At 46.2% G+C, this 19,996-nt stretch overlaps 1 long non-coding RNA gene across 3 annotated transcripts in view; it reads right to left on the bottom strand.

Moving 5' to 3' along the window:
• Positions 1-19,996, bottom strand: part of LOC118634510 — a 31,104-nt gene that overhangs the window by 9,132 nt on the left and 1,976 nt on the right. For 2 of the 3 annotated variants that reach the window (XR_004960364.1, XR_004960365.1), the window contains exons 2-3: positions 15,620-15,695; positions 12,071-12,235 (exon numbers count right to left, since the gene is read on the bottom strand). This is a non-coding gene — a long non-coding RNA (uncharacterized LOC118634510). Of the gene's footprint in view, positions 1-11,657; positions 12,236-15,619; positions 15,696-19,996 lie in introns of those variants that run through there. The other variant, XR_004960363.1, reaches the window with a different exon arrangement.

Genomic DNA, 19,996 nt, shown 5'->3' with positions numbered 1-19,996 from the left:
ATTTCAAAATGAAGGCCATAACTAGAGACAAAGAAGGTCACTACATAATATTGAAAGGATCTATCCAACAGGGAGATATAACCCTGGTAAACATATATGCACCCAATATAGGAGCACCAAAATATATTAAAAATCTTCTGGAAGACTTCAAAGGAGAAATCGACAGCAATACAATCATAGCAGGGGACTTCAACACCCCGTTGACATCAATGAATAGATCATCTAGACAAAAATTAACAAGGAAACAGAGATTCTAAATGAAGCGCTAGACCAAATGGATTTAATAGATATCTACAGAGAATTACACCCCAAAACCACAGAATTCACATTCTTCTCAAGTGCACCTGGGACATTCTTAAAGATAGACCATATGTTAGTGCACAAACTAAGTCGCTACAAGTTCAAGAAGATTGAAATTATATCAAGCATCTTCTCAGATCACAATGGCATGAAACTAGAAATCAATTGCAACAAGAACATGCAAAGACATTTGAAAACATGGAGGCTAAATAGCATGTTATTGAACAATTAATGGGTAACCATGGAGATCAAGAAAGAAATTAAAAACTTCCTGGAAAGCAATGAAAATGAAGACAGAACAACACAAAATCTATGGGATGCAGCAAAAGCAGTTCTGAAAGGGAAGTTCATAGCACTATAGGCCTACCTCAAGAAACAAGAAAAATCTCTAATAGACTATCTAACCGCACAACTTAAAGAACTAGAAAAACAAAAAAAAACAAAAAGAAAACCCCAGAGCAAATAGAAGGAATGAAATTGAAAGATTAGAGCAGAAATAAATGACAAGGAGACCAAAAAACCAATGAAACAAAGAGCTGGTTTTTTGAAAAGATAAACCAGATTGGTGGACCCTTAGCTATATTCACCAAGAAACAAAGAGAGAGAACCCAAATACACAAAATCAGAAATGAAAGAGGAGAAATAATAACTGACACCACAGAAATACAAAGAATTGGTAACAAATAGTATGAACAATTATATGGCAACCAATTGGACAATCTAAGCAAAATGGACAAATTTCTAGAAACACATAGTCTCCCAAAATTGTACCAGGAAGAGATAGAAAACTTGAACAGACCAATAACAACAGAAGAAATTGAAGATGTAATCAAGACTTTCCCAGAAAACAAAAGCCCAGGCCCGGACGGCTTCACGGGGGAGTTTTACCAAACATTCAAAGAACTAACACCCATTCTCCTCAAACTATTCTAAATAATTCAAAAAGAAGGAAGACTTCCAAACTCGTTTTATGAGGCCAGCATAATTCTAATTTCAAAACCAGAAAAAGACACTACAAAGAAAGAAAACTGCAGGTCAATATCCCTGATGAACACAGATGCCAAAATCCTGAACAAAATACTAGCAAATCTGATTCAGCAATACATCAAAAAAATTATTCACCATGACCAAGTAGGATTCATCCCAGAGATGCAAGGCTGGTACAATATTCGCAAATCAATAAATGTGATACATCACAAAAACAAAATGAAAAATAAAAATCATATGATTATATCAATAGATGCTAAAAAAACATTTGACAAAATCCAGCACCTATTTCTGATAAAAACGCTCAGCAATGTTGGAATAGAGGGATCATATCTCGACATAATAAAGGCCATGTATGAAAGACCTACAGCCAACATCATATCAATGCACAAAAAATAAAAGCATTGCTCCTAACAACAGGAACAAGACAGGAATGCCCACTTCCCCACTTGTATTTAACATAGTACTGGAAGTCTTAGCCACAGCAATCAGACAGAAAGAAAAAATAAAAGGGATTCAAATTGGAAAGGAGGAAGCGAAACTGTAATTATTCGCAGATAACATATTATACAAAGAAAACACTAAAGACTCCATCAAAAATATACTAGACTTAATAAATGAATTTGGCAAAGTAGCAGAATACAAAATTAACATAAAGAAATCAACGCCATTCTTATACACCAATGATGAACTCACACAAAGAGAAACTAAGCAAACAATCCCATTTACTATCACAGCAAAGAAATTAAGATACCTAGGAGTAAACGTAACCAAAGAAGTAAAGGACCTATTTGCAGAAAACTACAGGACATTGAAAAAAAGAAATAGAGGAAGATATAAAAAAAGTGGAAGCACATGCCTTGTTCATGGATTAGAAGAATTAACATCATTAAAATGTCCATACTACCCAAAGCAATCTATAGATTCAATGCAATCCCCATCAAAATACCAATGACATATTTCACAGAACTAGAACAAATACTTCAAAAGTTCATATGGAACCAAAAAAGACCCCAAATAGTCACAGCAATCTTGAAAAAGAAGGACAAAGTAGGCAGGATCACAATACGGGATATCAGGTTATACTACAAAGCTACTGTAATCGAAACAGCCTGGTACTGGCACAAGAAAGGTAGATAGATCAATGGAATAGAACAGAAAATCCATAAATGGACCCAAAACATTATGCTCAATTAATATTTGACAAAGGAGGCAAGAGCATACAATGGAGTAAAGATCGCCTCTTTAATAAATGGTGTTGGGAAAATTGGACAGCTACAGGCAAAAAAAAAAAAAAAAAAAAAATGAAACTAGACCATCAACTTACACCATACACAAGAATAAACTCAAAATGGTTAAAAGACTTAAATGTGACTCGTGAATCCAAAAAATCCTACAAGAAAATGTAGGCAACAAAATTTCAGACATCATATGCAGCAGAATTTTCACTGATACATCACCTAAGGCAACAGAAACAAAGGAGGAAATGAACACATTAGACTACATCCAACTCAAAAATTTCTGCACAGCAACCGAAACAACCACCAAAATGGAAAGGCAACTCCCTTAATGGGAGAGCATAATTGCCAACGATACATCATATAAGGGGTTAATTTCCAAAATATATAGAGTGCTTGCTCATACAACTCAATAAAAGGAAGACAAATAATCCTATTAAAATGGGCAGAGAAGCTAAATAGGCACTTCTCCAAATAAGATATACAAATGGCCAAAAGATATATGAAGAAATGCTCAACATCACTAGTCATCAGAGAGATGCAAATTAAAACAACAATGAGGTATCACCTCACACCTGGCAGAATGGCCGCCATCAACAAATCATCAAACAACAATTGCTGGCAAGGGTGTGGAGAAAAGGGGACTCTAGTGCACTGCTGGTGGGAATGCAGACTGGTGCAGCCACTATGGAAAACGCTATGGTGTTACCTCAAAAAATTAAAAATTGAATTGCCATTTGACCCAGTGATCCCACTTCTTGGAACATACCCTAAGAAGCCTGAAACACCGATCAAAAAGAATATATATACCCCCATGTTCATAGTAGCACTATTTACAATAGCTAAGATCTGGAAACAGCCCAAACGTCCATCAGTCAATGAATGGATTTAAAAAGCAGTGGTACATATACACAATGGAGTACTATGCACTTGTAAGAAAGAAAGATCTCTTATCCTTTGAGACAACATAGAGGGACCTGGAGAGTATTATCCTAAGTGAAACAAGCCAAGCAGAAAAAGACAAATATCACATGATCTCACTTATTTGTGGAATATAATGAACATAACAGTCTGAGGAACAGGGTAGTCCCAGAGATGTGAAAGTTGGGTACTGACTGACAATCCCCAGAAGAGGGGGTAGAAGAAGGTAAACCACAGAACTTACATGCATGTGTGCATAACCAATGGACATGGACAACAAAGCTGGGGACAGGGCAGGGAGGGAGGGGGAGGAGGGTGTAATGGGTGAAAGAGGAGAAACATCTGTAACAGAAATAAATATATATGTATATAGTCTTTTTAAAAAAAGGATACTAGGGGTGAGTGACACCAGCCCGCAATAGCTTCAGGAGGAGGGCTGGTCCCCAGAAAGAGCCCCACTTTACTAGAGGGCTGGAACATTTAGCCCTCTCCCTGACCTTCAGGGAGGGAAAGAGAGCTAAAGGTTGAATTTAATCACCCATGGCTGATGATTTCATCGATCATGCCTACGTAATGGAGCCTCCATACAAAAATGAAGAGTCAAATTACAAAGTGAAGGTGGTCAAGAACACGTCTGAGTTACTGAGCACACCGAGGTGCCAGGATAGTAGTGCCCGTGCCCACCCCCTCACCCTACCCTGCCCTGCGCTGTCCCTAATGCATCCTTTATAATAAACTGGTAAATGAAAGCTGAGTGTTTCTGTGACTTCTGCGACCCGCTCTAACCGATCACTGAACCTGCGGAGGGCATTGTGGTCCGTCAGAAGTATGGGCGGCTCCAGACTTATGTCTGGCATCTAAATTGTGTATGTAGGGGGCATCAAGAGGGATTGAGCCCTAAATCTATGGACTCTGACACTCACTCTGGCTAGTTAGCGTCAGAATGGAACTGAATTGTGTGGGACACCCAGTTGAGTGTTCAGAGAGTTGGAGAACTGGATTTGAAAACACCTCAGCCCTGGCCGGTTTGGCTCAGTGACTGGAGAGTCCACCTGCAGTCCTGAGAGACCCGGGTTCAGTTCCCGCTAAAGGGCATGTACCTCGGTTGCAGTTTGTCCCCGGCCCTGGTTGGTCGTGCAGGTGTCAGCCACTTGATGTGTCCCTTTCACATCGATGTTTCCCTCTCTCTCTCTTCCTCTCTCTCCCTCCCACTCTATCTGTACAAAAAATGGAAAAATGTCCTCGGGTGAGGATAAAAAAAAAGAAGAAGAAAAAGAAAACACCTCAGAAGGTGCCGCCAATATTCATTTTAATCTGCGTTATTCCTTGGTAATTAATTTATGCTCATATCCATATCCCACTGCTAATTCAGAAATGAGTAAGTTATAAGATACCATCACAGTAGCTAGGGAACTCGTCGGCATGGTGTGAGGTCATGGCATCACTGGAGTTCTTACGGAGTCGCTGTTGGGATGTCAGATCGCTCCTCTGCTTCTCGGCAGCTGCTCAGGTCGAGGGCCTGCGAACTGGAGAGCCGAGTTCTGCCGCTCCGCAGGGGCAGAGAAGATAGAGAGGCAAGCACCGTCCGCATCAGCCCGGCCCAGGCCATTTCTGGAGCCAGTGGCTTCCATGCGACCACAAGCCATGCCCAGGCAGGAACACAGCAAACGGAAATCCTTTAAATTTCCACAGGATTCTAGGATAATCTTACCTGGGTTTCAAGAAGCAAGGAGACTTTTTGAAGGAGACCCAGGGCCCATTCCAAACTCTCAAAGGTCCTTTACGTTTGGAGGCTCCCAGTCTTACATTGTATTAAACATTTTTAAATATGCCTCCATTTATTTTAATAATGACTGTAATTTATATAGAACGTGGTAAGTGTTGAGTTGTGTTCTAGCAGATTCTCTGACTTGCTGTTACCTTGGCAAGGGTTTAATTAACATCTTCTTTCTGTGTGCGGAGACGTTTTAAACCCCAATTATTTCCTCAGGCCCTGGTAGACCCGCAGGGCCCTGACTCGGGGGCAGGCCTGGGTCCCAGTGCCGAGTCCACCTTCCTGGGCCAGAAGAAAAGAGACAGTGTGTGACAATGGCTGACTCAGCAAATGCAGGGGTCAGACTCCCAGGTTGTGCCCTCTGTAACTTTAGGGGGAGAAAGCAGGACACCCTAAGCTGTTTCATGTCATCGGCATCCTTAGGACAGGGGCCCAGGGTACTGCAAACACTGGCTGAAAGTGTGTAATCCGTTTGAGAACCTCACCGAGGGCAGCTTCAGCCAAACAGGCCCACACAGAAACTCGTGCAAAAGGAGAAGTAATGTCAGTGAAAACCAGCGGTTGGCGTTGCAGAACTGGACGGGGGCTTGATGAACTGGAAAGAAAATGGCCATCCTTTGGGGGCATGATCCTCTGCCAGGTCCTCCTCAAAGGCCTTGGTAAGAGTCACAGCAAAACAAATGACCTCATTAATTAAATGGGTTAATACGCTCCCTGTGCCTTCCTTAATTGCTACGCTGACTTTCGGGAGAGGCATTTTCAAGCCAAATTGAGCACTCAGAGCCTTCAGCAATCAGCGCCACGATGAGCCCTGTGTGCTCCGAGGGTGATTACGAACACGTCTGCACGCACGCGCTCCCCAGCCTGCCTTTCCTCCCGGGGGTCCCCGGGGGAGCCCCCTCCTGAGTGTCCGGCCTCGTTGCTCCGTCTGTCAAACCAACTAGAAATCCAAGAAGTCCATTATGACCTTCTCTCTGCAGACTTTTTTTTTCATTTGAAAACGTGCTCTATCTCCATTTTATTCATTGGATAGATTACGATGTGAGTACTCCTGGTCCCGTGCCAAGTACAAGACAGAACGCAGTAAACATAACAGAACAAATCATGGCTCCAGGGGCACATTCCCTTTGGTGCGTTTTTTCTGCAACCCTGTCTGAGTATTGAGTTTGTGTTTGGATGAGGAACTGTCCCCAGCATCATCCCTGTTGAACTTGAGGACAGGGACCCTTTCTCGTTCCAATTTGTTTCTCCAGTGCCTAGGACAGAACCTGGCACATATAAGTTTCATCAGTAAGCAACTCGGCTGTAACAGACTTCCCATCCCCCACCCCCAACACACACACACACACACACACACACAATACACTGTTTTAAAACAGATAATGATTCATTTTTTCCATTATTTAGTCCAGAAGTAGAAAGCCCAAGGCAGTTGTAGTCTCCACAGAATCATCAATGTCCGAGCTCCTTTTGTTTCTGTTCCACTCTCTTTACCGCTCGGTTCATCCTCAGGACTTCTTCTTGCCGCAGACGGCCACTGCAGCCATAAGCGCCCACCCACAGACCACCATGAACAGGGAGGTGGAAGGGCAAACCAGCAGGTGTGCACACACTTTTAAGCAGATCTCCTGCAAGTCTGACCACAGGCCTTCTCCATGTTTCATGATCCTAAACTGTCTCATGATCACACCTTTCGTTTAGAGTGTAGCCATTTTAAAATATAGTAAGTCCTCACTTCATGTCATTGATAGGTTCTGCAACTTTAAGCCAAATGACATATAACCAAACCAATTTTGGCTAATAGACATAAGAATTCAGTTCCCATGGCTTCTCATCAATGTTGCAACCAAAGAGTGTTGACTGAAACAGTGATATCCAAGGACCTGCTACAGATCCACAAACCTTTGGACAAATCTCCTTTTGAGAAGTGGAGCCTGATTTCTCGTCCCTTGAGTATACACTGCACTTAGGGATCTGTTTCTAATAAACAGAATGTGAAAGAAAGGATGGCGTGTGATTTCTGAGACCAGGTCGCAAAGAGGGCTCTGGCGTCTCTCCGGGATCCCTCTTTCGGGAGGAAGCAAGCAGCCTCATTGTGAAGACACAAGCAGCCCTGAGGAGAGGTTCATGTGTGCAGGAGCCGAGGTCCCCAGCCAACAGCCAGCACTGTTTCCCCAGATCCTTGGGAGCCACAGCGAACACTCTGGGCTCACATCCTCCAGGGCAGGCAAGCCGTAGATCTGCGCTGACTTCTTGACCACAACGTCATGAGTGGCCCTGAGTCAGAAGCATCCAGCTAAACTGTTCCCAAGTGACTGACTCGCAGTAATATTTTATTGTGCTAATCTGCTAAGTTTTGGGGATACTTTTTACACAGAAACAGGTAACCAATACAGAGGGAGACTATTATAGAATACAGATTTATAGAATACGGACTTTGGTCAGCACTACAGCAGAGACAGCTGGGGTTCCACCAGAATCTACTGAGTCCTTTGAACACAGGCAGACCACCTTTCCGTCCTCTCTTGCACTTAGATGCAGCCACGTGACTAGGTGCTATCCAATGCGCTGTGCAAGGGCGTGATAATGACTTAGAAAGGAAATCATCGTCCTGAGGGAACGAGTTAATAGAATAGTTTGGTGGTGGTGTTGCTTGCAGGCTCAATGAAGCCTACCCCTGCCACTACATTGCAAGCTTCGGGGCTCTGGGAGATGGTGGGCACATGGATTTCCACTGCCAGTTACAGAAATGCCCTTTTGAGTGGCTTCAACAATGAGGACGTGGAGTGTCTCCCACAAGAAGTCCAGCAGTCGGTAAGTCGGCCCCAGGCCGGCCTGATCTGCCTCCCGCTCCACTCCTCTGTAAGTGTCTGGGCACTGCCCAACACTGACCATCACTTCTTCCTTGGCCAAGCTCCTCCTGTGGTCACTGACTGGCCCTCACACCCATGGCACTTCCAGGAGTTTCCAAGGTCTAGGATCTTTCCACGGCTAAGATCCAGGCCCATCGCTTTGCTTTAGTGGAAGAGACTAGCAATGTCCCCTTGGAAAATGTAATGCCACATGCCCCAGAGCGCGAATGACATGTTCATCTCAGCCCACAAGGACCAAGAGCCACTGTGGTTCTCTCCTGAGGTGGCCGCCTCATGTGCTCAGCTCGCTGCTTGGTTAGAACCATCTTGGCTGATCATCTTGGCCCTGCCTACCGAAATCCAGGTTGCATGGGTAAAAGCACGGGTAAGAGCAAAGGGCACATCGCATACATGATAGAAGGAAGGAAAAGAGTCTTGAGGGGAAAAAAGCTTCGCCACCACCCACCACTGTCTGCATCGCCCTACACCCCACGCTCACGAGCTGAGAGCAAGGAAAAGTATCAGGAGGTGTATCCGTCTGCTCAGGTTGCCGTGACGAAACACCGCAACCGGGAGGCTTAAACAACAGGCATTTGTGTCTCTCATGTTCTGGAGGCTGGGTGTTCAAGCTCAAGGTGTTGGCAGGGATGGTTTCTTCTGGAAGCTTCTCTCCTTGGCTTGCAGATGGCCACCTTCTCTCAGTGTTCTCCCACATTGTTGTCCTCTGTGTACATGTGCTAACGGTGCCTCTTCCTCTTCTTATAAGGACATCAGTCCTGTTGGATTAGAACCCACCCTCATGACCTCATTCAACCTTTGTACCTCCTGAAAGTCTCCATCTCCAAATGCAGTCTCGCTGGAGGTTAGGGTTTCCACACATGAAGTTAGGGGTGGGGCGAATACCCTTCAGTCCCTAACACAGGGTAAGGGAAGAAAGCACTGACATCGGTGATTTCTGGGAACAGGAACCCTGCACCCCAGTGCCTGGACTGAGGCTCCATGTGAATGCAGGACGCAGCTGTATTTGGGAGGGAAACACAGCAAAGGAGACTGATGTCCTTTTATCATGTGCAGCTCCAGAGACGGGGCAGGGGTGAGCAGATGCTCATGAGCGGTGGCTGTGTGTGTATCTGAGAAATGTCGCTCAGATGGCTGCTGGGCGATTCTCTGTGCCCCGTGATGGCGTGGAAGCAACAGGACTTCTGAGGACCCAAGGGTGGAGCAGAAGTAGCGAGGAAGCCCTGGAACTCGGCAAGGTCAGGAAGGAGAAACAGCAGAGACTCAGCACTGACCTGCTCGGGAGCAGCAGATATGGGTGCCTTCGGTTTCAGATGCCCCTTCTCCAGGTTCCAAACTCAGAGCAACCCCAGAGAAAAGTTGAGAGAAAAACGACATTGACTGGAATTCGATTTCTGTGACCCAAACATAGTAATGGCTCAACATAGAAATCAAATCATTATTAAAACACACACACAGCAATCAGACATGAAGAAAAAATAAAAGGGATCCAAATTGGAAAGGAGGAAGTGAAACTGTCATTATTTTCAGATGACATGATATTGTACATAGAAAACCCTAAAGACTCCATCAAAAATCTATTAGACTTAATAAATGAATTTGGCAAAGTAGCAGGATACAAAATTAACGTCAAGAAATCGACGGCATTCTTGTACATCAATGATGAACTCACAGAAAGAGAAACTGAAAAAACAATCCCATTTACCATCGCTCCAAAAAAATTACGATACCTAGGAATAAACTTAACCAAAGAAGTAAAGGACCTATTTGCAGAAAACTACAGGTCATTGAAAAAAGAAATAGAGGAAGATATAAAAAAGTGGAAGCACATACCCTGTTCATGGATTGGAAGAATTAACATCATTAAATGTCCATACTACCCAAAGCAATCTATAGATTCAATGCAATACCCATCAAAATACCAACGACATATTTCATAGAACTAGAACAAATACTTCAAAAGTTCATATGGAACCAAAAAAGACCCCGAATAGCCACAGCAATCTTGAAAAAGAAGAACAAAGTTGGAGGGATCACAATACCAGATATCAGGTTATACTACAAAGCGACTGTAACCAAAACAGCCTGGTACTGGCACAAGAACAGGCATATAGACCAGTGGAACAGAACTGAAAACCCAGAAATGGACCCAAGGCAATACGCTCAATTAATATTTGACAAAGGTGGCAAGAGCATACAGTGGAGTAAAGACAGCCTCTTTAATAAATGGTGTTGGGAAAATTGGACAGCTACATGCAAAAAAATGAAACTAGACCATCAACTTACACCATACACAAAAATAAACTCAAAATGGATAAAAGACTTAAATGTGACCCGTGAATCCATAAAAATTCTAGAAGAAAATGTAGGCAACAAAATTTCGGACATCATACGGAGCAGAATTTTCACTGATACATCACCTAAGGCAACAGAAATAAAGGAGAAAATGAACACATGGGACTACATCAAACTAAAAAGCTTCTGCACAGCAAAAGAAACAATCATCAAAATGGAAAGGCAACCCACTGTATGGGAGAACATCATTGCCAATGATGTATCAGATAAGGGGTTAATTTCCAATATATATAGAGTGCTCATACAACTCCACAAAAGGAAGACAAAGAACCCAATTAAAAAATGGGCAGAGGAGTTGAATAGACACCTCTCCAAACAGGACATACAAATGGCCAAGAGACATATGAAGAAATGCTCAACATCACTAATCATCAGAGAGATGCAAATTAAAACAACAATGAGGTATCACCTCACACCTGTCAGAATGGCCGCCATCAACAAATCATCAAACAACAAGTGTTGGCGAGGGTGTGGAGAAAAGGGGACTCTAATACACTGCTGGTGGGAATGCAGACTGGTACAGCCGCTATGGAAAACAATATGGTGCTACCTCAAAAAATTAAAAATTGAACTTCCATTTGACCCAGTGATCCCACTGCTGGGAATATACCCTAAGAAGCCTGAAACACCAATCAGGAAGAATATATGTACCCCCATGTTCATAGCAGCACTATTTACAATAGCTAAGATCTGGAAACAGCCCAAGTGTCCACCAGTAGACGAATGGATCAAAAAGCTGTGGTACATATACACAATGGAATACTATGCAGCGGTAAGAAAGAAAGATCTCTTATCCTTTGAGACGACATGGAGGGACCTGGAAAGTATTATCCTAAGTGAAAGAAGCCAAGCAGAAAAAGACAAATACCACACGATCTCACTTATATATGGAATATAATGAACATAACAGTCTGAGGAATACAGTAGACCCAGACACATGGAAGTAGGGCACAGACTGACATCCCTCAGAAGAGGGGATGGGGGGTGGGGGGGTGGGAAGAGATTAACCACAGAACTTATATGCATGTATGCATGACCAATGGACATGGACAACTAAGCCGGGGACAGGGTGGAGGGGGGGTGGGGTGGGGGGTGCCAATGGGGTAAAAAGGTAAAATATCTGTAACAAAAAAATAAATAAATAAAAAAGAAATACATTCTCAAAAAACACACACACACACACATAAAACAATGGTGGTTGTTCTGGTTCCCTTGAGTGGACTGAGATCTCAGGTTAGGCCGGCGGGTTAGGTGTGGTCACAGACAGTCCCTGTCGCCTGCCAAGGAAGGTGGACATTAGTTCCTGGGCAATGGGAAATCACAGAGGGCCACTGTCCATGACTTAAGAACAAATACTTTCTTGAGAGAATAAAAAGATTCACTACAAACTGGAAGAGCATCTTTGCAAACCACATATCCAGCAGGCCTTGGATCCAGAATAGATAAAGAAATCTCAAAACTCAACAATGAGAAGCCAAACTATCCAATTTAGAAATGGACCAAAGACACCAGCAGACCCTTCACCAAAGAGGACACATGGATGAAAATAACCACACGAAAGGCATTCAGCACCATTAGCCACGAGGGAATGTAAAATAAAAACCCAATGAGATACCACCGTGCACCTGTTTGATTGGCTCCACCTGCAAAGGAAGCTGAGCATAGCAAGCGCTGATGAGGATTCAGTCGTGGCAAATCTCATCCAATGCCGGTGGGAATGCACATGGCACAGCGGCCCTGGGAGCTGGTTAGCATTTATGCATTTACCGTAGACTCCAGAAGTCCCACTCCTAGAGAAAAGAAAAGTGTGTTAACACCCAAAGCTGCACTGTAATATTTCTAGCAGCTCCACACAATTGCTAAACACTGGAAACAACTCCAATGCCCTTCAACAGGTGAACGAATCAACAAACTGGTACATCTTCCCAAAGGAATACTACTCGGCAATAAAAAGGACAAAATCATTGAAGCATGCAACAACTCTGAGGAATCTGGAAATTATTATGCTGAGTGAATGATGCCAGTATCTAAATGTTACGTACTGGATGTTTCCATGTATGTGACAGTTGTGAAAGGGATGGCGGGGGGGTGGGAGAGAGAAAACTAAGGTGACACCTGTGGTGAAGGGACTGCTCTTTACCCTGATGACGGTGGTGGTGAAACAAACCCATGCTGGTGCGAAGTCACAGGCCTGTCAAAAGGAAAAGAGCCCATTTTATCCTATAATCCTTTGTTAAGGCAGATGTCCGTGGAAGGAAGGGCGTCAGCCTTCGGTGTCAGCTCAGCTTTTGTTCAATGAAAGTGTTATGAATCAGAAAAAGAGAAAATGAAGTGGTTCCCTGCCCGGAAACGCTTCGCTCCCTGCAGCGTGGACAGTGATGTGTGAAGCACACGCACTTGCTGGAGGAGCTTCAGGAGCGACCAGCAGATCAGAGGCCTGAGATGGGCCTGCGACAAAGGGGCACAAGGACTGGCCAGCTCGGGAGCCCTCTCCCCAACTATTCTAGAGGAAGGTGCTTAAACACATTAGATATAATGTCTTTGCAAACCTTTCCAGTTCTGAAATTCTATAATGCTGGTATTATTAGATGGGATTCTTTATATTTACACATTAATGCTTGGGAATTCATAAAAGGAGAAATTAAAAAGTCTATGCTTCCTATAGTCTGTTTTCCTCTGTCTCCTGAGCCACATCGCCAACTTTGCCTTTTGAACCAGCGTCACCCCACCACCACCATCTCTACTATCTCTACCATCCCCACCATCATCATCACCTCCTCTACCATGACCTCCATCTTCACCACCCCACCTCCACCACTACCTCCATCATCACCACCCCCACCCCCACCACTACCTCCATCATCACCACCCCACCCCCACCGCCACCACTACCTCCACCACTACCTCCATCATCACCACCACCACCACCACCCTCACCACTACCTCCATCATCACCACCCCCACCCCACCTCCACCACTACCTCCATCATCACCACCCCCACCCCACCTCCACCACTACCTCCATCATCACCACCACCACCACCACCTCCACCACTACCTCCATCATCATCACCACCACCACCACCCTCACCACTACTTCCACCACTACCATCATCACCACCACCATTACCACCACCTCCACCACCACCTCCATCATCACCACCACCACCACCTCCACCACTACCTCCATCATCACCACTACCTCCATCATCACCACCACCACCTTCACCACCACCACTACCTCCATCATCACCATCACCACCACCACCTCCACCATCACCACCACCTCCACCACCACCTCCATCATCACCACCACCACCACTTCCACCACTACCTCCATCATCACCACCACCACCTTCACCACCACCACTACCTCCATCATCACCACCCTCACCCCACCTCCACCACTACCTCCATCATCACCACCACCACCACCATCACCACCACCTCCATCATCACCACCACCACCTCCACCACTACCTCCATCATCACCACCACCACCTTCACCACCACCACTACCTCCATCATCACCACCACCACCACCACCTCCACCATCACCACCACCTCCACCACCACCTCCATCATCACCACCACCACCACCTCCACCACTACCTCCATCATCACCACCACCACCTTCACCACCACCACTACCTCCATCATCACCACCCTCACCCCACCTCCACCACTACCTCCATCATCACCACCACCACCACCATCACCACCACCTCCATCATCACCACCACCACCTCCACCACTACCTCCATCATCACCACCACCACCACCACCACCTCCATTATCACCACCAACACTTTTACCACCACCTCCATCATTACTATCACCACCTTCACCACATCACCTCCATCATTACCTCCATCATCACCACCTCTTCCACCTACATCAACTTTTCATCCACTACCTTCATCACATCTACTTCTACCATCAAAACCTTCACCTCCTCCATCATATATTTTCCTGGCTCCTATATTCTCTTCATGGCTTATCTTTGCCATAACTTTCTTCAGGAAGCTTCTCCCTTCCATCCCAGTCACCACTCTGGGTCAATCTGTTTGGAAATGATCCTTTGTGTTCTCACAGTACAACACAGACGTATCTGTATTGAAGAGTGTTTCCTTCTGGATGGAGATTGTTAGTTTAGTTGCCTTTCATTTGCCACAGAAAGTGTATCCTTCATCAAGGTCCTCCCTTTCTCCAGTGCCTGGCCTAAAACAGTGCCTGGCACATAACAGATCCGCAGTCAATATTTGATGAAGTAATGAATACATGGATCTTTTAAATTATTCAAAAGATAGTCTTAATTCTTTGAAATTTTGTAACTGTGGTGACTATCTTTATGAGATTTTATTTGTCAGCAAACATGGTAAAGTTGACTTTTCCAAATTAAAGTCCAGTGTTAATTACTAGGCCAGATCCCAGTCACTGGGCAAGGAGCGCCAAGGAATGATTGAAGTAAACTTCAGATAGCAACACTTCCTAAAATGCACCACCAGGTGGCAGCCGCATCCAAGGCGCCAGCCACCTCTGCCCTGTGACCACACCCCAACAGGCAGTGTGGGGTCCTGGACTGAAGACCACCGGCCACCCAGCGCCTGTCCAGCTCCTTTGAGGGACTCAGACCGCCTGTAAAGGACGACAGGTCCAGGAAGGTATTGCTCACCCTGGGAATATCAAAAAGAGGTCCCTTTCTCCCCCACTCTCCTCTCTCACTTGTGTTTGAGAAGGGAGGTAGTCCACCAGCCCTTTCACCCTTCACGTCCCCACATTACAAAATTCCCGTTGCCTATGTAGCGTTCCCCATTCCTCACGCGGGACCCTGCCCTGCTGTCTTCTCCACACCATCTGCTCCATCAGTATGTACTGATGACAGTATGAGACAGAAAGGCACGGTACCTCCTTGAAGGCCCCCGCCCTCCGAGAAAATTAGGGCATCTTGAGAATTGTCACATATGTAGGGCCGAAGCATACACAGACAAGGAGGAAGACGTGCAGACAGAGACAAGAGAAAAGCTCATCAGAAGAGACGAGAAGAAAGGGGAAAGCAAAGATGGTGTGGCTGGAGGAACCGGCCTTGAGGACATAGCCTCGGGCCCTGCTGGCTTCCGGAGGAGATGCTTGACCCAGCCAGAGAGGATGGTTAGGGAGAACCCTTCCCTTACCTGAGTTTCTCAAGGTGACCACCCAAGGAGACACTTAGGGCCAAACAGTCCCATTTCTTTGGCCATGGTACCTCTCCTAGGCAAAGAAGCAAAAATTAACCTGGGCAAAGAGCAGGTGGAAGGTGGTGGCCCCTCCCTGGGGCTGTCTGATTTGAGTAATCGCTTTGCCTGACCCTTCTGGGCCCTGCAAACAGAAGGCCAAGGAGGCCTCCTCTTTCCCACATCCACTGGATCCTCAAGGGCCGAGCCCTCCCCTCTGAGGCCGCCTCTCTTACTCTGTCTCTGTATCTAGTCCTGCCCTTGGTCCCAGTCTGGCACAGAAGTGTCACTGGGTGGAAAAAAGGACTCGCTCTGAACGTATTCTCTAAGAGTGGTGGCGTTTGGGGAGTTTTATGATTTTTTTTGTTTGTTTTGGTTTGGTTGTTGTTGTTGTTTTCAGATAATGCGCTGCCAGGGATGTTTTTAAGGCTGTGCCAACAAGACATTGGTGCACACAGCGTGAAAGACGAGGGGGTGGGCGTAGACGCCTCCTCATTAGATGCGCAGTCCCACAGCCAATAGGGAGACCTCTGCCGTCTCCCTGGCTGGTACCCAGCCCAGACTCCCTCCCCAAGGTGAGAACCTGCTGCCCCTCTGACTGGCCTTGGTGGGGGATCCCAGGGCCCTGTGGGACTCCTGCTCAGGGAACCCTCTTCTGAAGGGGACTCAGAGATCTGCAGTTCATCTGAGAGTTCCTGTCTGGGAATCCCCATGACTGTGTGGGAGCAGAGAGGGAGGGCGGTCATGGTCACTGCAACTGAGTCTCCAGTCTCGGTAACCTGTCCCTCAGTCACAACTGAGGCTACTATGTTATGGGGCTACTGTGAGGACCAAATGGCATACAGGCCTCTATTAATGGTGTAAAGGCCTCTATTAATCGTAAGGTATCTAATGAATGTTCATGCGACCATTCATTCCATATCGACTGGGCACCTCTTCTGGGCCAAGGCACTGACCTAGAATCCCAGGGGACAGTGGGAATCAAGATAAGACCAGGCCCTTGCTGAAGAGAGGAAATGTGAAATGATCCATGAGAAAGCAGCCAGGAAGTCTAGAATGCAGGAGTCCTCTAAGGCAGACCATCTGGCATCGCCAATAACAAAATAGTGTAAACAGAGGAGGGCGTGGCTCCCACAGACGAAATGAGACTTAGGAGAGCGGCTACTAGGAGGAGGGGCTGGTACTTGTAAGGATCCTGCTTTATGGAAACCTGTTTTTAAGTCAGGGACATGTGAATGTGGAATGAGTATTAACATCAAGGAATGTTAATGCCGTACATAATCATGATTTTGATGGCGTTGTAGTTGCTTTTTTTTTAAAAAGAGAAAAAGAAGAGAAGAAGGAAGGGAGCCCTTATCTGTTAGAGATACACATCTCCCCTTGCAAGGATGAACTAAACATGAGATGTCTGGGTTTGCTTTTGTGAACCCCAAGGTAAAAAAGACAATTGCTAAGAAGGGCTCCTGGTGGCTAGCTGGGTTCAAATTTTAAAAACAGAGCTCAGCAGCCATTTGAGCACAGGGACCTCTCACACAAACTATACTTCACAGAGAAGCCTGCACTGAACTGCCTGCCCGCCTGGGTTTCTGCCCCTCTGAGCCAGCCCTTATACAGGTTTCCTGGAATCCTATTTCAACCAATAGGACTCAGGCTTTTCCCGTCCAATCAGAGCTGCACAGCTCTAGCCAATCAGAGTGGCTCTATTCTAACCGATCAGGACAGTGCCTTTTGAGGGCAAGGATTCGGAGCCCTCATTTGCATGAGGACAGACCAATCAGGGACCAGGGGCCGGGACTTCTGTCCATAGCAGCCAGCTTCCCTCTGCCTAGGGGAGCCATTGTCCCTTTTCACCCAAAAAGAAAGATTGTGTTTCCCTTGCTGAGCTGAAACAACCCAGAGGAGAGGGAAGCTGTCTAGCCCGAGAGGGGTCTGGCCCCAGAGCTGTTCTCCAGCTGTGCTGTTCTCCAGCTGTGCTATATCACTGTTGAGCCGTTTGCACCAAGTAAATGTCCTTCTTCGCTGCACCCAAGTTGGGGATTCCTGTTGGGGTTGAATTGTCACCAACAATCATTGGCTGACAGTTTAAAATGCTAAAAAATAAAAATGTAGGAGGGAGGAAATGAAAAAGAATCAGCACTGATCATTGTGGAAGCTGGATTGTGGCTACATGAAGTTTCACTAAATAATTTTTCAGGGAACAGAGGATCATTGGGAAGTAATAAGCAGCAGAGCAACTGGGAACGCGGGGGGGGGCGGGGCAGGAGTACTGAGCCAGCCGGGGCTCAGGAGGACGCCCAGGGCGCGAGGCAGGACCGGGCGGGTCAGCGAGGCATGAAGGGGGCAGAAAGGGCATTCCAGGCCCAGAGAGCCGATGTGCACAGGCACAGAAGCCTGTTTTTATGAGGGTAACCAGTTCATCTGGGCTTGCTTGGAACTGGTCTGAGCTCAGCACTGACAGTCCTGCGTCACGTCACCCAGTCAGACCATCCGAGCAGGAAACGTTGGGCTAGCCAGGCAAGGGGGCAGAGCTGAGCTGGAGCAGTTATGGCTTCTGAATACGAAGCCAGAGCCTCTCCCAGGCAGTCCCCACGCTTGCTTCCTGCTTCAGTACCACAGCCCTTCCTCCCGGGACATTTAGAGTCCACCGCCCAGGGACCGAGCTGGCTTCTCATGCCCCCTGCTCTGTCCCACTGGGGAGGGGCCTGAAGACACCACGGCTTGCACCCTAGACACTTTCTTCTGGACCCTAAACTCTCTTAATGTATATATATTCATATGTGTGTGTATATATAAAAATATATGTGTATGTGTGTGTATATATGTGTGTGTGTATAGGGGTGTGTGTGTGTGTGTGTGTGTGTGTGTGTGTAGTTACCCCTTGGTACCCTCAGGGGATTGGTTCTAGGACCCCCTCAGATACCTAAATTCTCAAATGCTCAGGTTCTTTATATAAAATGGTATAGTGTTTGCATACACCATATGCACATTCTCCTGTGTACTTTAAACCATCTCTAGATTACTTATAATACCTAATACAGTGTCGGTGTTACGGAAATAGCCGGCGTACTATATTGTTTAGGAAATAATGACTAGGAAAAGTCTGTACGTGTTAGCACAGGTGCATCCATCTGCAACCAGTGTAGGCCTAACTACATGGTGCATGGCAGCTACAATGGACCTTTTTAAAAAATACTTTTTTGGCCCTGGCCGGTTTGGCTCAGCAGTTGGAGCACCGGCCTGCAGACCAGAGAGTCCCGAGTTCAGTTTCCGCTAGGGGCACTTACCAATAATAATTATAATAATAATAAATAAAAAATACTTTTGATCTGTGGTTGGCTGAATCCGCAAATGCAGAAACTGGGTATAAAGGACCAACTGTGTGTATATATATTATAATATATACAATATATACACTCCTTAAGCACTTGCTCTGTGCATTTTATTATTCTACCCTCATAAAAACTCTTCATTTTATTAAGTGGATGTGATCATTGTTAGCCATTAAGAAATTAAGGCTCCAGGAAGTTAATTTGTTTAAAGCCAAGTGTGAGGATAGTAATGCACCTCGCATGCCTACCTCGGCGGGTTTCTGGGGGACGAAGGAGGCGTTATGCGTATGAAGCAGACTCCCGCCCACCCTGGAGGAGGTGTTACGCCAGGGTTCGCCTTACTGATGGCTGCTCCCACCCCACATGCCATGCCCTGCAGAGTGGGGAAAGCAGAGAAGTCTCCACTAAGGAACAAGTAAATGATTTGATTATTTGCATTGCAAAATGATTCACCCAAGCTTCCTTCACAAGCCAGCCCGTTGGGTTCAACACACTGAGGGAGCATAAAGGTGGAGGCAGCCACCTCGCGCAACGACTTCCAGAGCTTCCGGCCACGGTCTCTGGATTCGAGTCCCCCGAGCAGAGGATGCTCAGCGCTCACGGAGGACGGAGGGAAAGCCGCTCAGCGTGGCCCCGTGCGGCAGCTCAGTGGACGGGCTGGCCCTGCGAGCTGTCTGCTTCTCTGGCTGTTGATCACACGTCAACCTCTGCAGAGCCTGCCCAGTCTGGAACTCTCCTGCTTGTTTCATAGATAAGGAAATCCAGATGTCAGAGACGGAAGGCGCTCACTCCCTCCTTAGCCACTGGTAGCTTGCGTCCCTCCTGGGAGCACCTCCCCTACAGACCCAGGGGAAGCCACCAGTGCGCTGTGACCAGCAGGACCTCCCTCACCTCATGGCTCACAAACAGTGAGAAGCCACAGCTTCTCCCTTCTCCAGTTACTGTTGAGAAGGGCAGGGTCAGCCTGGCTTCTGGGACCTTGGACAATTGGATGGTTTCGGAGTCCTCA

Source organism: Molossus molossus, unplaced genomic scaffold (assembly GCF_014108415.1).
Source record: "Molossus molossus isolate mMolMol1 unplaced genomic scaffold, mMolMol1.p scaffold_m16_p_19, whole genome shotgun sequence".
NCBI lineage: Eukaryota > Metazoa > Chordata > Mammalia > Chiroptera > Molossidae > Molossus > Molossus molossus.
The sequence above is the reverse complement of the archived record's forward strand: the minus strand, read 5'-3'. Positions and strand labels throughout refer to the sequence as shown.